This window comes from Hemitrygon akajei, chromosome 23 (assembly GCF_048418815.1).
Source record: "Hemitrygon akajei chromosome 23, sHemAka1.3, whole genome shotgun sequence".
NCBI classification, from domain to species: domain Eukaryota; kingdom Metazoa; phylum Chordata; class Chondrichthyes; order Myliobatiformes; family Dasyatidae; genus Hemitrygon; species Hemitrygon akajei.
In genome coordinates this window covers 26,166,039-26,181,867 of record NC_133146.1, presented here as the reverse complement: position 1 = coordinate 26,181,867, position 15,829 = coordinate 26,166,039, and the positions used below count along the sequence as shown (strand labels likewise).

At 40.3% G+C, this 15,829-nt stretch overlaps 1 non-coding gene across 1 annotated transcript; it reads right to left on the bottom strand.

The window, feature by feature from the left end:
• Positions 1-8,780: 8,780 nt before the first annotated feature.
• Positions 8,781-8,944, bottom strand: LOC140715530 (U1 spliceosomal RNA). Its single transcript, XR_012096156.1, has one exon. It is a non-coding gene; the product is annotated as a U1 spliceosomal RNA (small nuclear RNA).
• Positions 8,945-15,829: the final 6,885 nt, after the last annotated feature.

The window sequence follows — 15,829 nt, the reverse complement described above, 5'->3', positions numbered from 1 at the left end:
TAAGGAAACAATGCTGACCTGGCCTATTTTACTATGTGTTCCAAATACCCTGAGACCCCATCCTTAACAATCGACTCCATCATCTTCCCTACCACTGAGGTCAGGTTAATTGGCCTATAATTTCCTTTATTCTGCCCCCTCTCTTCTTGAAGAGTGGAGTGACATTTGCAATTTTCCAGTCCTCCTGAAACATGCCAGAATCTAGTGATTCTTTAAAGATCATTACTAATGCCTCCAAAATCTCTTCAGCTATCTCTGGTCCAACTAGCTTCAACATTACAGTTTCCAAGCACTTTCTCCCTAGTAATTGCAACTGCACTCACTTCTGCCCCATGAATCTTCCACAGAGAAGACTGATGCAACATACTTACCAGCTCATCCACCATTTCCTTTTCCCCCATCACTATCTCTCCAGCATCATTTTCTAGTGGTCTGATATCTACTCTCACCCCTCTTTTACTCTTTATATATCTGAAAAAAAAACTTTTGGTATCCTTTTTGATATTATTAGCTAACTTACCTTCATATTTCATCTTTACCCTCCTTATGGCTATTTTTGTTGCCTTTTGTTGGTTTTTAAAAGCTTCTTAATCCTCTAACTTCCCACTAATTTTTGCTCTATTGTATGCACTCTCTTTGGCTTTTACGTTGGCTTTGACTTCCCTTGTCAGCTATGGTTGTGTCATCCTACCTCATTGTGCCTTTAGAATAATAATAATAATAATAATAATAATAATAATAATAATAATAACAGAGTTGTCATGATGGGAGATTTTAATTTCCCAAATATCGATTGGCATCTCCCTAGAGCAAGGGGTTTAGGTGGGGTGGAGTTTGTTAGGTGTGCTCAGAAAGGCTTCTTGACACAATATGTAGATAAGCCTACAAGAGGAGAGACTTTACTTGATTTGGTATTGGGAAATGAACCTGGTCAGGTGTCAGATCTCTTAGTGGGAGAGTATTTTGGAGTTAGAGATCATAATTCTGTCTCCTTTACAATAGCATTGGAGAGAGATAAGAACAGACAAGTTAGAAAAGTGTTTAATTGGAGTAAGGGGAATTATGATGCTATCAGGCAGGAAATTGGAGGCTTAAGTTGGAAACAGATGTTCTCAGAGAAAAGTACGGAAGAAATGTGGCAAATATTCAGGGGATATTCATGTGGCGTTCTGTATAGGTATGTTCCAATGAGACAGGGTAGTTATGGTAGGGTTACAGGAACTATGGTGTACAGAGGCTGTAATAAATCAAGTCAAGAAGAAAAGAAAAGCTAACAAAAGGTTCAGAGATCTAGGTAATGTTAGAGATCTACAAGATTATAAGGCTAATAGGAAGGAGCTTAAGAAGGAAATTAGGAGAGCCAGAAGGGGACATGAGAAGGCCTTGGCGGGCAGGATTAAGGAAAACCCCAAGGCATTCTACAAGTTTGTGAAGAGCAAGAGGATAAGACGTGAAAGAATAGGACCTATCAAGTGTGACAGTGGGAAAGTGTGTATGGAACCGGAGGAAATAGCAGAGGTATTTAATGAATACTTTACTTCAGTATTCACTATGGAAAAGGATCTTGGTGATTGTAGTGAGGACTTTCAGCAGACTGAAAAGCTTGAGCATGCAGATATTAAGAAAGAGGATGTGTTGGAGCTTTTGGAAAGCATCAAGTTGGATAAGTCGCCAGGACCGGATGAGATGTAACCCAGGCTACTGTGGGAAGCGAGGTAGGAGATTGCTGAGCCTCTGGCGAAGATCTTTGCATCATCAATGGGGATGGGAGAGGTCCCAGAAGATTGGAGGGCTGCGGATGTTGTTCCTTTATTCAAGAAAGGGAGTAGAGATTGCCAAGGAAATTATAGACCAGTGAGTCTTACCTCAGTGGTTGGTAAGTTGATGGAGAAGATCCCGAGAGGCAGGATTTATGAAAATTTGGAGAGGTATAATATGATTAGGAGTAGTCAGCATGGCTTTGTCAAGGGCAAGTTGTGCCTTATGAGCCTGATTGAATTTTTTGAGGATGTGACTAAACACATTGATGAAGGAAGAGCAGTAGATATAGTGTATATGGATTTCAGCAAGGCACTTGATAAGGTACTCCATGCAAGGCTTATTGAGAAAGTAAGGAGACATGGGATCCAAGGGGACATAGCTTTGTGGATCCAGAACTGGCTTGCCCACAGAAGGCAAACAGTAGTTGTAGATGGGTTACATTCTGCATGGAGGTTGGTCACCAGTGGAGTGCCTCAAGGATCTGTTCTGGGACCCTTACTCCTCGTGATTTTTATAAATGACCTGGATGAGGAAGAGGAGGGATGGGTTAATAAGTTTGCTGACGACACAAAGGTTGGAGGTGTTCTGGATAGTGTGGAGGGCTGTCAGAGGTTACAACAGGACATTGATAATATGCAAATCTGGGCTGAGAAGTGGCAGATGGAGTTCAACCCAGATAAGTGTGAGGTGGTTCATTTTGGTAGGTCAAATATGATGGCAGAATATAGTATTAATGATAAAACTTTTGGCAGTGTGGAGAATCAGAGGGATCGTGGGGTCCGAGTCCATAGGACGCTCAAATCAGCTGTGCAAATTGACTCTTTGATTAAGAAGGTGTACGGTGTATTGGCCTTCATCAATCGTGGAATTGAATTTAGGAGCCGAGAGGTAATGTTGCAGCTATATAGGACCCGGGTCAGACCCCACTTGGAGTACTGTGCTCAGTTCTGGTCACCTCACTACAGGAAGGATGTGGAAGCCATAGAAAGGGTGCAGAGGAGATTTACGAGGATGTTGCCTGGATTGGGGAGCATGCCTTATGAGAATAGGTTGAGTGAACTCGGCCTTTTCTCCTTGGAGCGACGGAGGATGAGAGGTGACCTGATAGAGATGTATAAGATGATGAGAGGCATTGATTGTGTGGATAGTCAGAGGCTTTTTCCCCAGGGCTGAAATGGTTGCCATAAGAGGACGCAGGTTTAAGGTGCTGGGGAGTAGGTACAGAGGAGATGTCAGAGGTAAGTTTTTTAGTCAGAGAGTGGTGAGTGCGTGGAATGGGCTGCTGGCAGATATGATAGGGTCTTTTTAAATAGGTACATGGAGCTTTGTAAAATAAAGGGCTATAGGTAAACCTAGTAATTTCTAAGGTAGGGGCATATGCAGCACAACTTTGTGGGCTGAAGGGCCTGTAATGTGCTGGAGGTTTTCTATGTTTCTATGTTTCTTTGGGATGTATTTATCCTGAGCGTTCTGAATTGCTCCCAGAATCTCCAGCCATTACTGCTCTGCTGCCATCCTTACTAGAGTCTCCTTCCAATCAACTTTAGCTTGTCTCTCTCATCCCTTTCCTCCTCTGTAATACTGATACATCTGACTTCAGCTTCTCCCTCTCAAATTGAAGGGTCAATTCTATCATATTATGACCACCACCTCTTAGGGTTCCTTTATCTTAAGCTCTCTAATCAAATTTGGTTTATTATATAACATCCAATTCAGAACTATTGATCCATTGGTGGGGTCAACCACAAACTGCTTTAGGAAATTGTAGGCATTCTACAAAAGAGATTCCAATGATCCAGAAATCTGAAACCCTGCCCAATGCATCATTTCCTTATTCACACATTCATCTGCCAAATCATCTTATTCTCAGTCTCACTGGCACATGGCACAGGCAGCAATCCAGAGATTACTACCCTGGCAGTTCTACTCTTCAGCTTTCCATCTAGCTCCCTAAATTCTCTCTTCAGGAACTCATCCTTTTCCTACCTATGTCATTGATGCCAATATGTACCAAGACTTCTGGCTACTCACCCTCCTCCTTTAAAATGCTGTGGGTTCAATCCAAGATATCCCTAACCCTGGCATCGGGGAGGCAATATACCATCTGGGTGACTGCTTTGTCCACAGAATCTCATGTCTACTCTTCTAATTATGGAATCCCTATACTACTGCAGTCCTCTTCTTCCCTCCTTCCATTCTGAGCCACAGCGCAAGACTGTGCCAGAGACCAGCTTCCCTCTGGAGGTCACTCCCTCCCAACAGTGTCCAAAACAGTACACTTAGTAATGAGGGGACCGGCTACAAGGGTTCTCTGCACCAGCTGCCCATTTCCTTTCCCTCTCCTGACAGTCACCCAGGTACCTGCCTCCTGCAACTTAGGGGTAACTACTATCTAGCACCAGCTTCGTTTCCCGTATGAGCTGACTGTTATTGAGCTGCAGCTCGACGCATTCTCTGAGGAGCTGCAGCTCTATGTGCCCGATGCAGATGTGGTTATCCAGGAGACTGGAGGTCTCTTAGACTTCCCACATCTCACACAAAGAACACCACACAGATCCTGGAGCCATCCTCGCTGCTCTATGTACTAATAGATGAAGAATGAAGAAAAAACTTACCAGATATGTACCTCACCCAAGCCTGTTCTTGCCAAAGCCTGATGAGCCAAAGTCTCCCCACTCTAACACTGGTCCACTCACACAATGGCTGATCCGCTTGTCCCTGCCTTATTTTTATTTACCTTTGCTGATGTATTGCTATCTGATTGGGCTGCTGGAAAAATAGCCCAATAGGATCAGGAGTGAGAGAGGAAACAACCTGAGAGTTTGGCAGGAATCTGTTATAGTAATTGACAAATCCTAAAAAAAAGACCACAAATGTGACATGTCCTTTGGCCTTGAGGCATCCACCCCTGCTTGAATTTCCTCAGCACACTTGAATAGTTCTTGTGCATCAATGGTGTGAGTACAGGATGTGATACTTGGTTTAAAGAATTCACACATGTTGCATCGCACTCTGAGACCAGAATCTTCTAATCCTTTTAACTATGTCATGAGATTCTGGAGATGTTCCTTGTCATTCTTAACAGTAACAATGATATTATCCAGGTAAAACTGAGTACCTGGGTGGTCCCTAGCTTTCTGACAGAATGCAGATGCAGATGCTACTGCAGAAATAAACCTATTATAGTGATAAATCTCTTTGTGAGTGTTTATGGTGAGAAACACTTTGGACTCTTCTTCCATCTCCATTGGTAGGTAGGCTTCAGCTGAGTCAACTTTGCTGAATTATTTACCTCCAGAAAGGTTTGCAAAGATATTCTCTGTCCGGGGCAGAGGGTACTGATGTACTTTCAGTATTGGATTGATGGTAACATTAAAATCACCACAGATCTTAACAGACCTTTACAGGAAGGATATTAATAAGGTTAAAAGAGTGTAGAGAAGGTTTACAAGGATGTTGTCTGGACTTGAGAAACTGAGTTACAGAGAAAGGTTGAATAGGTTAGGACTTTATTCCCTGGAGCATAGAAGAATGAGGGGAGATTTGATAGAGGTATATAAAATTAAAATAGGTATAGATAGAGTGAATGCAAGCAGGCTTTTTCCCCTGAGGCTAGGGGAGAAAAAACCAGAGGACATGGGTTAAAGGTGAAGGGGGAAAAGTTTAAAGGGAACATTGGGGGGGACTTCTTCACGCAGGTACATGGATGAGAGGGGTATGGAGGGATGTGCAGGTCAGTGGGACTAGAGAGAAAAATGGTTCAGCACAGCCAAGAAGGGCCAAAAGGCCTGTTTCTGTGCTGTAATGTTCTATGGTTCTACATATACTTCTTGGCTACTGGGACCACTGGTGTTGCCCTTAGGTTCCACTCAACCTTGGAAAGAATTCCTCCAACCTCCAGGCAATCTAGCTCACTGGCCATTTTATCACAGATGGTATAGGAACCAGATGGGCTTTGTAAAACTTGAGTGTGGCATTTTCATTTGACACTCTCTTACTCTTGATATGTTTGAGTTTTCCAGTGTCATCATCAAACACTGCTGGGGCATCATCCAGTACCTTTCTTAATTCACTTTCAGTTGACTCTATTGCAGGGGAGGTGGCATTGAAATAGTGGATAGATCGCCAATCAAGTTGTAGTTGTCTCAGCCAATCACGTTCCCACAATGCTAGCTCCCTTTTTTTAATCACATACAAGCCCAATGTGGCTTGTTGGTTGTTGTGTTTCACTGTTATAAATGTCATTCCCACAAGAGTAATCTTTTCTACAGTATGTCCTTAGTTTTATATCTGCAGGTTTCAGTCTAGTATCTTTAAAATGCTGTTCAAACTCATTATGAGGCATGACTGAAACAGCTGAGCTGGGTTCCAATTCCATGCTAATTAATTTGCCGTTCACTTCTGGTGTAAGTCATATTACTTTTCGCCTGCTAGTTTTCACATTGTAAATCTCAAGGCTACTCAGTCCTGTGTCACTCTCATCATTATAAGATTTTTCATCAACAGCATGTAGATTAGTGTTCTTTTTTAAACTGCAATTTGTCTTTTTGTCTTTTTTCTCATCCCTGTGCAGTCTATTTATTTTTGTCTACCTGACATGCTCTTTGTATGTGTCCTACTTTGTTGCGTTTTCTGCAAGATTCACCTTTGAAGCAGTATTGGTCTGAGGTACGTGAGCCCCTGTCACAAAGGTAATACAATTTGTTCAGGCTGGTTTCTGTTTAGATGTTGCTATTTTGCTCTCGCTCACTTTAATTCCTGACTACAACTCATTTGCATCTCTGTCTGCAGTATCCAATGATACAGGGAATTCAATTGCTCAGTTAGGAGCCATTTTTTAATGCTTTCCTGCAAGATTCCACAAACTAAACAACCTCTCAGTACATCATTAAGCTCATCACTGAACTGAGAATGCTCAGATAATCTCTTCAACTCAGCCACGTACACTGAAATGGACTGCTCTTCCTTTTGATTCTGTGTTTTGCAAACATCAATGGTTTCTAAATGTCCCTGCATTACTTTCGCGATATCTGCAAAGCTCATTTAAACTGGTTGGTTGGAGTAGTCAAACCTATAAGCAAACGGTATGCTTTTCTACACAATACACGTAACAAAACTGTCATTCGTGTTTCATTGGCTATTTCACTTGCTTCAAGATACTACTTCGTTCACTCAGTATACATCAACTAATTATCTCTTGTGCAATTTAATGTGTCAATCTTTCCGTTGTAGCCAGCCATTTCTGCTTTTTTTTTAAAAAAGTATTATTATTAGCAGCACCCAGTAGTCACTGTTTATGAACCTGTGAATTTTGTCCATTTATGCCTTTTATTTAACTCAGCTGTCTTCTCCTCTTGCGAAGAAAGCACACTGCACTTTTTTTTAAAACTCGAATGTTTCACTTTGCTTCAACAGATAGGTTGTCATCTCAGATTCATTTAGAATATCCTCATCACTACTGTTACATTCTGTAACTCCATAAATTAATTGAAAGATAAGCAAAGGAGAGCCGGGGATAACTTGAGACCAGTTTCTTTTTTACATTCAGCAAGGCACGTAGATATAACATGGTGGTGGTGGAATTAGAAATGCCATACACGTACTTTTACATATAACCCGTAATGGATTATTGAAACAAAGAATGCTTAGTCAAACAATATGTCTACAATATTACTCAAATATTACTGATATATTAAATACACAATAGAAAATATGCCATTTTTTTAAAAAATGGGTTGCATGACAAAGTTTGTAGGTGGGCCTTGTTAAGGCGCTACCCACTATAGTTTTATGCCTCAGAGATATGAGACTATAAAGCCAGACTCTACTGCTAAGGTTCTTTAAAACTAACAGTAAAGGAGGAACAAGTAACCATGTTGGACAGCTAGTGTGAACAAATCCCAGTGATTTTCTACCTGCTGAATATTGTGTCACTGCCTCTATTGTGTTCAGTTTTGGTCTCCAAATTTGAGGAAGGACATTCTTACTATTGTGGGAGTGCAGCGTAGATCCACGAGGTTAATTCCCGGGATGGCAGGACTGTCATATGTTGAAAGATTGGAGCGACTGGGCTTGTATACACTGGAATTTAGAAGGATGAGAGGGGATCTGATTGAAACATATAAAATTATTAAGGGATTGGACACGCTAGAGGCAGGAAACATGTTCCCAATGTTGGGGGAGTCCAGAACCAGAGGCCACAGTTTAAGAATAAGAGTTAGGCCATTTAGAACAGAGTTGAGGAAAAACTTTTTCACCCAGAGAGTGGTGGATATGTGGAATGCTCTGCCTCAGAAGGCAGTAGAGGCCAATTCTCTGGATGCTTTCAAGAAAAAGTTAGATAGGGCTCTTAAAGATAGCGGGGTCAAGGGATATGGGGAGAAGGCGGGAACGGGGTACTGACTGTGGATGATCAGCCATGATCATATTGAATGGTGGTGCTGGCTTGAAGGGCCGAAAGGTCTACTCCTGCACCTATTGTCTATTGCCTTGGTGAATTAAAATATCCCTCTGTCTCTTTAGATTTTGCCTGACCCACAGAATTCCTCAAGCAGTTTTTTTTAAACTTTTCTGATCTCATTGAACATAAAGATCCTAAGGGGTCATGTCAGAGTATATGCTGAGAGGTTACTACTAGTGGTAGAGTCTTGAATAAGAGAACTTCATTACAAGATAAGGGAGTGATCATTCAAAACTGGGGTGGATGGAATACTCTACCCTGAAGAGTTGTGGAGGCTAGATTACTGGAAATATTTAAAGAGGTAGTTAAATTTTGATATACAAGGAATTTGGCACAAAAAAGGAATTGAGACTTGGAGCAAATTGGTCACGATTGTATTTAATATGGAGCAGGATTGTGCGATCAGCTGGCTAATTACTGCTGTTTTCTATCGTGTCTTGTGTGCCCTTATGTTGTGGATGTCACAGTAGCGTAGTGGTTAGCACAATCACCTTACGGTACCAATCAGTGATCAGGGTTTGATTCCTGCCACTGTTTTTTTCTTTTTCCCCCTCTTTTTCAGGGGAGAGCGCGAACGCAGTCCCCCACTACCACAAATTTTGCAGTCGAGTATCCCGCATTTGGGGACATCGCAGGCGTCAGCACACCCGAAGTGCAATGGGATAGCCTCGTCCTGGGAGAACCGCCTTCATGATCACGGTCTCTCCCCTGCCAGGTAAGTATTCCTGCCACTGTTTGTATGGCGTGTATACATTCTCCCCATGACCGTGTGGGTTTTCTCCGATGCTTCGGTTTCCGCTCACAATCTAAAGACAGGTAATTAGGGTTAGTAAGTAGTGGACATATTATATCAGTGCCAGAAGCGTGGCAACACTTGTGGGCTGCCCCCAGCTGATACTCACTGATTTGATTTGACGCAAACAATGCATTTCCCTGTATGTTGCAATGAACGCGTAACAAAAAAAAAATCTGAAACTTTAATCTGAGCTGTGCCTGGATTAAAAGTCTTTGACACAAACATTGTACCACTGGTGATCACTTTCTCTTCGCATTAGTTTGGCTGTAGTCCTTGTACAGCAGCAGCAGCAATAGTAGTGACTTATTGTCATTTACCTTTTTGAACACCGTAACCATTTCAAGTGCTATGTGGAGCTATATCACAAAAAATACTAGGAAAGCACATTGGACCACTTAGGACAGTTTTCCAAAGGATCAAAGGAAAAGTAGCTTTTAAGCATTTTAAGGTATTGCAAATAGTGAGGTGAACAAATTTAAGAAAGGAATTTCATTGCGTAGGTCCTACAAAACTGAAGACCAACCCCCTGGTATTCTTAAAAAACTTCCACTTCAAGCTGAGCTGTTCAATGCCAGGAAAATATACTGCCACCTTGTTAATAACAAAGCTTATGTTTCACAAGTGAATCTGGAAACATGTTGCACTCTCTGTCCAGATACATCAGCAACAAAACCCACAACTGTGGTGCACCTGATTAAAGGTCTTGCACTTATAAAATGGAGTTTACAAGCAGATGTCAGAGTGACAATCCAAAGGATGCATGAAATGACAGCCAGTCAAGTTCCCTTATGTTAGATGCAGGATTTAATGATATGTGGTTTCATGCATTTGATTGGAAGCATTCATTCATCCAAATTTTTAACAGCAGTTTGTGTCCAAATCAAAACTACATCCCATTATTTATTTCAATACATCCACTAACATAAACTTAAATTATTAAAATAATATAAATGTTTGTACCCTCTAGCCACCTTTAATTTGTTTTCTTTTATATAATTGGCATTTGACTTCCTTACCACAAAAAACACACATACCATCATTTATCCCATTCCTGAGGATGCCTGAGTCGTTGCTTGTTTATTTCCATCCAATATATGCAGCCTGCCCTGCTGAGTTCCTCCAGCGTTTTATGTGTGTTTCCCATCATTTACATATCAAGCTATCAAAATTTGGACAATTTCACATCACCTCTTCGCAATCCAACTTTCACTCTGCTATAGTCTCATTACTTCAATTTACAGGTTATGAAATCTGAACATAATCGATCTCATTAACAAATGGGATACCAATAGATTTATGCATGGGTGCTTAAATGTTAATAAATGAGGCACCTAATTGAAAACACAAAATGCTGGAAACACTCAGATGTGGGAAGAGGAGCAGAGATAATAGGATTAAGGAAAAGTGTAAAAATAATAGGGTTGTTGTCACATGAGATTTCCACTTCCATAATACAAAACGGGACCTTCTTAGTGTAAGGAGTTTAGATGGGGCAGAATATGTGGTTAAGAAGGCTTATGGAATGCTTGTTTTTATTAGTTAAAGCATTGAGTTCAAAAGTCAAGAAGTTACGTTGCAACTTTATAAAACTCTGGTTAGAGCACATCTGGAGTATTGTGTACAGTTTTGATCACCCCACTATAGGAAGGATGTTAAGGCTTTGGAGAGGGTGCAGAAGAGGCTTACTAGGATGCCGCCTGGTTTCAGGGACATGCGCTATCATGAGAGGCTGGCTAAATTTGGTTTATTTTCTCTGGAGCACCAGAGGCTGAGAGAAGATCTGATAGCGATTTACAAGATTATGAGAGGCATAGATAGAGTGGACAGAGAGTATCTGTTTCCCAGGGTTGAAATGTCTAATACCAGAGAGCATGCATGGAAGTTGAGAGGGGTTATGTTCCAGGGGGATGTGAGGGGCTTTTTTTACTCAAGTTGTGGATGCCTGGTGTGGTGGTAGAGGCAAATACTTTAGAGAGTTTTAGAGACATTTGCATAGGCACATGGATGTAAGGAAGATGGAAGGATATGGACATGGTTTAGGTAGGAGAGATTAGTGTTTGTGCGTTTTGATATGCTTCTTAGCTGGCTCGGCATAACATTGTCAGTTGAATGGCCTGTTCCTGTGCTGTATTGTTCTATGTTCTATAAATAGTCAATTACATTTGGGATAGTTAACCTAAAATGGTAAGAATTTGGTTCCTGAATTGACTCAAGTTATCATGTCAAGGGCTCCGGTGCAGGCCTCTTAAAGGAGAAATCAGAACATGTACCAGTCCTCACTGAGGAGTCAGCAGTGGAAAGAGCAACCGACATTAAGATCCTGGGTTTCAACAATTCTGAGGATCTGTCCTGGGCCCACGCATTGATGCAATCATGAAGAAGGCACAGCAGTGACTCTACTTTGACTCTAGTTTGAGGACATTTGGTATGTAACCAAAGACTCTTGCATATTTCTGTAGATATATAGTGGAGACCATTCTGAGTGGTTGCGTCACAATTCAGCATGAAGATTCCAATGCATAGGACTGCAAGAGGCTGCCGAGTGTTGTAGACACAGCCAACTCCATCACACACATCACCCTCAGCATCATCGAGGACATCTTCAAAAATTGGTGTGTCAGGAAGACGGCACCCATCATTAAGGACTCCAAAACACCTGGGCCATTGCCTCTTCTCCTTATTGTTGGAGGGAGGAGGTTCAGGAGCCTGAAAACCCACATTCAATATTCAAGAACAACGTTTTCACTTCTGCCATCAGATTTCTGAATGGTCCATGAACCTATAAACATTATCTCATTATTCCTTTTTTTTTTGCACTATTAAATTATTTTACACCTTATAGAAATTTTATGTCTTGTACTGCACCATAGAGCAAAGCAACAATTTTCACAGTCCTGCAGAAGGGTTTCGGCCCAAAATGTCAACTGTACTTTTTCCATAGGTGCTGCCTAGCCTGCTGAATTCCTCCAGCATTTTGCGTGTGTTGTTTGAATTTCCAACATCTGTAGATTTTCTCTTGTTAGTGAATCTTCACATCATATTTGACAATGATTCTGATTCCGATTCTGTCAAGGATTTTTTTTGAAAGACAGACAGACATACTTTATTGATCCCGAGGGAAATTGGGATTTCTAGATGAAACATTTGAAGGCTCTGGGCCTCATCTCACTGGGGTATAGAAGAATAAGGAAGGGGGAAAATCTCAATGAAATCTATCGAATACTGGCCTAGATAGAATGGACATGGAGAGGATGTTTCCTGTAGGGGGGAGTCTAGGACCAGAGGGCACAGCCTCAGAATACAAGAATATCCTTTTAGTAAAGAAATGAGGAGGAACTTCTTTAGCCAGAGGGTGGTGAATCTGTGGAATTCATTGGCACATCTAGCTATGGAGGTCAAGTCATTGGGTATATTTAAAGCAGTGGCTGATAGGATCTTGATTAGTAAGGGTGAAAAGATTACAGGGAGAAGGCAGATGAATGGGGTTGAGAGGGATAAAAAATCTGCTATGAGCAGACTCATTTGGCCAAATGGCCTAAATCTGCTCTTATGTCTTATTCTATGTGATATTATTTCAGAGATTAATGTTAACTAGAACATTCCAGAGAACTCAAACAGGCAGCTTGCAGACTCTATAATGTTATTATACAGCTGAATTACATCTTAATCTTGATTATTTAGGCCGTGATTTTTTCAGCTGCTCTTCACTGAACTGTTCCTTCTAGTTAAAAACATACTTGGAATCTAGAAATCCTTAAATGTATAAATTTTAGAGCTCACAGTGATTATATAGAAAACAAATTATTTTTCATTAATGGAAACAACAGACTGAACAAATAAGAGGATAAATGGTTTTATTTTTTACTACGAAAAAAAGCAAAAAACTTCAATATCCCCATGTTTATATCAAACAAAAATTTTCTTAAAAGTTTGGACATTGGCATTGAAGCCTGAAATAGAACATATGAAAAAAATAAAAGCCACTTAGCCACTTAAGATATAGTCTAGTCTTAACTGAGATGATGACTGAATCGGGAGCTACTTGTGTCTTTGTCATGCAGGAAGTCCTATTTGCCTACACTGCCTACATAGAGCATTAATAACCAAAGATTAATTTCTCTTCAGATCTTAAAATCAGAGTTAAGTCACTCAATACTGAAACCAAGAAGCACATTTCGACATCATACGTAGAAATGTGGGGACTCAATATATCCCTTTGCAACTGGATCCTTCACTTCCTGACCAACAGACTACAATCAATAAGGATAGGCAGCAACACCTCCACCATTATTCTCAACACTAGAGCCCCACAAGGCTGTGTCATTTTCTGTTCTATTCCCTGTACACACGTGACTGCATGGCCAGGTTCTGCTCTATCTCCAGTAAGAAGCTTGCAGATAACACCACCACAGAGGGCCAAATCTCAAATAACGATGAGTCAGTGTACAGAGAAAGAAAGACAGAATCTAGTGACATGGTGTCATGGTGCCTTTCTTACATATTAGCAAAAGAAAAAAGCTGGTCATGGAAGGGGGACAGTGCACACACTCCTATTTGCATCGACAGTGCCAATGTTTAGAGGGTTGAAATCTTTAAGTTTCTAGAAGTGAACATCACCAATAGCCTGTCCTGTCCAACCACATAGACAACATGGCCAAGAACGTTGTAGGTGCAGCTCAGATTTCACAGAAACCAGCCTCTCCTGCATGGACTCTTGTCTATATTCTTCGCTGTCTCAGTAAAGCAGCCAAGACAACCAAAGATCTTACCCAGCCTGGACATCTTCTTTTCACCCTTACAGAATCAGACAGAAGATATAAAAGCCTGAAGGCATGTATTAGACTCAAGAACAGCTTCTATCCTGTTTTATAACAGTACTGAATTGCCCCCTAGTCTGATGAGAAGGACTCTTAATCACACAATTGTCCTCATTATGATCTTGCAATTTATTGTTTGCCTGCACTGCACTTTGTCTGTAGCTGTAACATGTTGTTCTACTTTCTGTTACTGTTTTCCCTTGAACTACCTCAGTACACTGATGTGATCAAATGATCTGTATAGATGACATGCAAAACAAAAATGTTCATTGTAGCTCATTACATATGACAAAAATACACCAATTTACCAATTTAAAACTCAAGGTATGGAAATTTTGACTTGCCAATCCCAAGATTGAAATTAATAGTTTTTTTTAAATGTAAGGATGTCCAGCCATATTGACATGGACACAAAATTGGTGAATGGAGTCAAAGTGAAAGCTCGATTTAATAAGAATATAAGAAACAGCTGGATAAATGGATCAATCTATCCCTTGAGTCTCCTTCATCTTTTAATAAGGCCGTGTCTTATTAAATTTTGACATCATTTCAGCTTTCCTGCATCTGCTCATGTCCCTTGATTTTCTGTTAAATCCTTTCATTAATATATTCAATGACTCCTTCTTCAAAAATCCTCCGAAAGTAAAGAATTCCTCAACTCAGGCTTAAGTATGCAATCCTGTGTTCTGAAATGATGTCCGTTGTGTTTACATATCATCTTCTCTTCATATCTCAACCCCTTTATGCTTGGACATGAAAGTCAGCAGCAAGCCCAATATTTATTGCCCATCATTAATTGATCTTGAACTGAACAACTATCTGGCCCATTTTAGAAGGCAGTTAAGAGTTAATTATATTGTTGTGAGACCAGAATCAATCAAGTTAGGCCAAGAAAGCAGATTTTCTTGCCTTAAGGCTGTAAGTGAATCATTCCAGTTTTTACAATAATCTCATTGTGTTATTATCACACTACTGATACTAAAAGTCCAGGGTTGATTTAATTAACCAAATTTAAGTTTCCCTGTTTCTGTGTTGGGATTTACATTCATGTCTCAATATCATTAGTCCAGGTCTTTGGACTGCTAGTCTAATCACATAATCACTTTGCTACTATACACCTGCTTTTTATGTATTTAGCAAATCAAAAGAATAATTATGGTGAGTCACAGCTGCTGGGGAAAATAAATGGAGAAATTGAGCCAAACTGATTGATCCTTGAGTGCCACAAATTTAATTATCATCTGCATTTCTCTGAACGAAATGTGTGGCAGTAAAATTTAAAAAAACGTTTCCATGGAATTCATGTATTCATTCATGGAGTAGTTCTTATGGTGCCGTAAATCCATTGGCAAGTATTTATTTGGATAGGTTTATTCCTGTTTGCAAAGCTGAAGCCTAATTTACACATCTGTCTTGAGCTTTGACATCTGGTGGGGTCAAGTTCTGTCAACTCTTTTGTAAAGTCACTAGCATGAAAAGGAAGTGAAATAAGTGTTCTGTTCCCATACTGCTACTGCTTCTCTTGCAACTTAGGAGTGCTAAAATGATCCATAAATGACCTACATCTTAGTTTAAAGAAGAGACACAGTTACATATCCTCTGCTAGCTTTAACAATTCCCAATCAGATTTTCAGGAGCTTGAACAATATTTCTATTAAAAAAGCCCAAGGCCATTTAAAAATAATTGGAACTATTTCACAAATCAGATTTGCCTTTTACCATCCTGACACTTACGGATGAGTTATTGGATCAGAATAATCAAAAATTCTACAACAGATTCAGAAAATGCTAATGATGAGATGTGAGCTCTGGGAACCATTGACACATATGTTCTTCTAATCATATCTCATATTTCAAAAATTCAAAGGCGATATTAAAGTACCCATTCCACATACATACATATATACATACAGAGTAGGAGGTGGACTAAGCCACTCAGAGTTTTAGGCTCCTCTTCCATTCAATAACATTATGGCAGATTCGATTTTTACCACA